The sequence below is a fragment of the Prunus avium genome, chromosome 1 (genome assembly GCF_965620075.1).
Source record: "Prunus avium chromosome 1, drPruAviu1.hap1.1, whole genome shotgun sequence".
Lineage (NCBI taxonomy): Eukaryota > Viridiplantae > Streptophyta > Magnoliopsida > Rosales > Rosaceae > Prunus > Prunus avium.
Window position 1 is genome coordinate 26,328,031 of NC_142284.1, and position 5,555 is coordinate 26,333,585.

Genomic DNA, 5,555 nt, shown 5'->3' on the forward strand with positions numbered 1-5,555 from the left:
ATGGCATCCTTCTATAAGCAAACGTACCAAATGGGCATGTGAATGTGGTTTTCTCTTGGTCTTCCGGAGCAATGGGAATTTGATTATAACCTGAAAAACCATCAAGAAAACAATAGTAAGCATGGCCAGATAAACGTTCAAGCATTTGATCAATAAAAGGTAAGGGGAAATGATCTTTTCTAGTGGATGTGTTCAACTTCCTGTAATCAATGCAAACTCTCCAACCAGTGACAGTTCGTGTAGGAACTAGCTCATTCTTCTCATTCTTCACAACGGTGATTCCGGACTTCTTTGGAACAACTTGCACAGGGCTCACCCACTTAGAATCTGAAATTGGGTAGATGATTCCTACATCGAGTAGCTTTAAAACTTCAGCTCTAACCACCTCTTTCATGTTGGGATTTAGCCTCCTTTGGGCATCACAAGATGGTTTGCTGTCTTCTTCCATTAAAATCCGGTGCATGCACATGCTTGGACTAATTCCTTTGATGTCTGCTATGGTCCACCCAATGGCTGTTTTATGCTCTTTTAGAACTTTAATTAAGCTCTCTTCTTCATGTGAGGAGAGACCTGCAGCAATTATAACAGGGAGAGTTTCGTTAGCACCCAAATATGTATATTTAAGATTATTGGGAAGAGGTTTAAGTTCTAGCTTTGGTGGGATGACAATGGATGGCTCCAATTTCGTGGATGATGGTCCAAGAGGCTCGATTGGTGGCCTAAAGGATGGTGGGTATGGCGGAAACACTTCTAAGGCAGCCACCACTTCTTGGAACTCCGGTTCACAAAGATCTTCCTCTTCTTGTGTTAAGACAGCTTCTAGAGCATCATTAGACTTTCTCTGCAAAATTTTGGAAGAAACCTCATGATCCACAACATCAATTGAAAAGCAAGAATCAAGAGAGATAGAAGGTTGAGATAGAGCATTAAGCATTTTAAATTCAACAGTTTCACCCAAAACAGTCATGGAGAGGGTGCTATCTTTCACTTTGATGATTGTGTCTGCAGTGGCCATGAATGGTCTGCCTAGGAGAATGGGATCAACACGATCTCCATTTGGATTGTCTTCCATGTCCATCACTACAAAATCAGCAGGGAGAATTAGTGTATTAACTTGAACTAGAATATCTTCTACAATACCTTTTGGATATTTTATAGAATGATCAGCTAGTTCAAGTCGCATTGAAGTCTTCTTCATCCCTTCTAAGCCAAGCTCTTGATAAACTGAATATGGCAAAACATTGATGCTTGCTCCCAAGTCCAACATGGCTCTTCCAACCTTCTTGCCTCCAATGTTAATGGGAATGTCAAAGCTGCCAGGATCATCTAGTTTTGGTGGAAGCTTCCTTTGCAATACAGCACTTACATTCTGGTCGAGCTTTACTCCTTCATTTGGAGCGAAATTGAGCTTGTGAGTTTTCAAGTCCTTGATGAATTTTCCATATGCAGGAATCTGTTCAATAAGATCAAGCAAAGGCAAATTGATATTAACTTTACTCAAAATATCATAAATCTCTTTAAAAGCCTTATCTTGCTTTGCTTTCTTAAGACGGCCTGGAAATGGAATCTGTGGAACATATGGAGCGGGTGGCACGTATCTATCTTCTTGAAGATGTGGTGGCACAAATTTGTCATCCCTTTTATGCAATTGGAATTGATCGGATTTCTGAGAATCTGATTTGGCCTTAGGAGCAGATTGAGAAGTTTTGAGTTGTTCTCCTTCCGTAGCCATGGTCTCCTCGTCTTTATCTTCTACAATCACAACATCATTTGAAAGATTAGAATCATCTTTATTATCAATGATCTTACCTGATCTGAGCACATGAATGGCCTTGGCTTCTGGGTTCTTTGGATTGATCTCAGTTTGGCTTGGCCATTTCCCAGGCACTCTTTGAGTTATTTCAGCAGCTATTTGGCCTAATTGGACTTCCAATTTGGAGATGGCAGCTTGTGTAGTTTGCTGAAAATTGGATTGGTTGATTGCCATCTGCTTCACTATATCTTCCAATGATGATGATGATTGTTGTGGCCTTTGGAATGAAGGGGGATTTGCTTGATTCTGGGTATTTCTCCATGAAAAGTTTGGATGATTCCTCCAACCTGGATTATAACTTTGAGAGTATGGATCATTTCTTGGACCTTGGTTGTAGGAATTTACCAACTTAGCTTGCTCTTGCACAAATTCTGGATATCCAGCCCCAAGTGGACAAGCTGTGGTAGCATGGTCATGAGATTCACAAATGCTACACACTTCCTTCGGAGGGCTTCTTGAGTTTAATGCAAGAAGAGCATCTAGCTTTTGTTCCAGTTTTGAAATCTGCACACTAGAAGCATCATTAGAACCACTAATAACACGTTTACCTCTTGTATCCGTATGTTGGGTCTCCATTGCTATCTCCTCAAAGAGTTCGTACGTTTCTTCTGGAGTTTTGGTTTTAAAAGAACCACCTGCAAAATTGGTGACTATATTATGACTAGAAGGGGTTAGTCCTTTATAAAACATACGCATTTGAAGCTTCAATGGAATCCCATGATGAGGACATTGGTTGAGCAACCCATTGAATTTCTCCCATGCTTCACAAAACGATTCATCATCTTGCTGTGCAAATAACAAGATCTTGTCCCTAAGCATGTCGGTCTTTTGTGTGGAGAAGTATTTTTCCAGGAACTTCTTTTGAATGGCAGACCATGTAGTGAGTGAACCAGGCTTCAAAGAATTCAACCAATACTTCGCCTTATCCTTTAAAGTGTATGGAAACACTCTCATTCGAAGTTGATCTTCTGTCACACCTGTCAAGGGAAAAGAACTCACAACATTAAAAATATCCTTTATATGAGTCAATGGATCTTCATTAGGTAAACCATAAAAGGAAGGCAGCATATTAAGATGAGAAGATTTAAGCTCATAATTTCGAGCTACAGTGGGCAGCAAAATGCTTGAAGGAGATGCTGGAATTGTTGGGATATCAAGTTCTCCCATGAACTCAATGGCAGCCATCATTTCTTCTTCTTCTTGGTCTGAACTTGTTTCCGAATTTGAAAGTGAAGAACCGGGAAGTTCAGTGTGGAGAGCAAGACTTGTAAATGTAGCAAGAGCTTGCTCTTTTGCAGTTGACAACTCCCTTTCTAGACGATTCTGAATTTCAGAGGTCACTCGTCTGGGTTGCAATGATGGTCCTGCGTTCAAAGATCTAGAACGTTGGAACGAAGACCTCACTTGTTCAAGTAATGGATTTTTAGACATAAACTACCTGAAACAAAAAATTAGATTAATTAGAAACACTAAAAAGAATAGGGTAACCTTGGGCACATAACCAGGGAAGAACTTTCGTTCAGTCCCCGGCAACGGCGCCAAAATTTGTTGTTAATAATATGTTAACTCGCAATTGTACGGGGCAATTAGTAGTATAGCAAGACAAGTACGAGGTCGTACCCACGAAGACTGAGAAGTTCAAATTAGTTATGTACTTTAGATTACCAAATTCAAGAAGTTAGGAAGTTAAATCTAAAACAGAATTTAAAGCAAGAGTGAGTTTGAAAACAAATGCAGCAAGATTAAAATGAACTTTGAAGTGAGAATGCTTGTGATTATAGAAAGAAATGAACAAACTGAAATTGCAACGGAAAGCAAGTAAACAAAAGTAACAAAGGGTGGTTTTGAAAGTTAAAACACAGGTTTGGAGACTAGGGCATTCGATTCACCATAACAATTCAATTCTGGGTTATAAAGATTCAAGTAACAAGTCTAATTCAGATTCAAAGATTGATTCTAGCTAAAGTATGATTAGGCCATGGTGTTTGGTCCTAACCTTGTGTTCCTAATTCCCTAATTTGATCATTTGTTGTCTAACCTAAAATTAAGCATTAGGAACCCATTAAGCATAGAAGAACATTTTAAACAACCAAGTATGTATCTAATCCCTGTTGTCGAATGTCCATACATACTCTTCCTATTCATAGTTCAATTCGAATTAAAGCATGGTGTATACTCTTAATTCAAACCAAGATAGTTAACAAACAAGTTCTAATGGTGATCAATCATTCAAACAAGCATGTTAACTTATAAGCATAATGAATAAGAACATGAATCATGAATCAAACTTGAAACTCCAAACTTATAAACCCAGAATATTCATGTTAGGTTACATCGAAGCCCTAGTTATGGATTTAGCTACTCATAATGGAAAAGAGACTTGAACAGAAATGAGAAAACATAATGAATGCAATAAGAGTAGAAAAACCCTTTTTCTGAAGTTCTTGTGGTGTCCAAGGCTTCTCCAAGTGCTTCTCCACTTCTAATGCTTCTCCAAGAGCTTCCCCACTTCTAGAAAGATGTATGAAGGATATGGAGGTGATTTGGGATGAGTTTGAGTGAGTGGTGATGGCTAAGGAAGATGAAATTCGTAGGGAAATGGAATAGAAGTTTGCTGGAGTTGTTTTGGTGATTGTTGGAGTGTTTGGGATTGTGAGAGTGTTTGAGGATGGTTGGAGTGAATTGTGGGGGTTGTGAATCTCAGGATTTGTTGTGTCTTGAATGTGGAATGGATGTGGTATTTATAGGGAGAGGGGAGTGATAAATCTGAATTCAATATGGCTAATGCATACAACACTTGCATTATAAAAGATGAATTGGTTGATGCACTTCACTAATGCATACAACACTTGCATTATAAAATCTGAATTGGTTGATGCACTTCAGCAATAAATCCCACCAGCAGCCCTAGCTCATCTTCATGTCACCATGACCAAGCCTCCAACCAGCTACAATAGCTCATGCCTAGCTCACCATGACCAAGCTTCCAACCAGCTCATCCTGAGGTCAGCATGACCAGCAACTTCAAGGGCTTACAACTTGGGCTAGGCTGAATCAAATGAAGACTTTAAGATGTCCATTGTGAAGTTCAGAATGTGTATGATCCAACCACACAAGTATTGGCCCAATCCAAGCTCGGAGGAGGAAGTTAAGGCCGAAACAAATTGCTAACTCAGTTTGCTCGCTGACAAAATCCATCCTGAGCATGGTTCTGTGTTTGCTAGGTGACGGACTCCAGATTTATCCAATGGGGCTGAATTTTGGATATGTTATAGTACACACCCATTGGAACAACTTTCATGAAGACTGTTGCCTCATCCGAGCTATGTAGGTTGCTGAAACGAAGCTTTCAATATGACCTACGGAACTGGACTGGCAGGGGGCTGTAGCCAAAATGAGTTTGTCTTTAAGCTCTTCTTCTCTTCATCCAAATTAGGCCTTAACATGCATGAATTGCATGAATTATGCTCTCTTGCTCTTTTGGCCTACAAAACACACAAAGGGAGGCAAATAACTCAAAATTATAAGAAACTAAGCAAAAGAAGTAAGTAAATTGGGCATGTATATGTATGAAATTATGAGCTTAACACACCCCCAAACTTAGATTTTGCTAGTCCTCGAGCAAAACAAAAGAGAAACAAAGATAAAAACAAAACAAGAAGTTAACTAGACCACTTTCGTAGGTAACTCGATTGCATTGAGCGTATGCAACAAGCCTTTAAACCTCTAGGCATCCCTAGTA

At 39.4% G+C, this 5,555-nt stretch overlaps 1 non-coding gene across 1 annotated transcript; it reads left to right on the forward strand.

Annotated features, from left to right (window-relative positions):
* The first annotated feature begins 2,525 nt into the window (after positions 1-2,525).
* Positions 2,526-2,632, forward strand: LOC148297664 (small nucleolar RNA R71). Its single transcript, XR_015833235.1, has one exon. It is a non-coding gene; the product is annotated as a small nucleolar RNA R71 (small nucleolar RNA).
* The last annotated feature ends 2,923 nt before the right edge of the window (positions 2,633-5,555 follow it).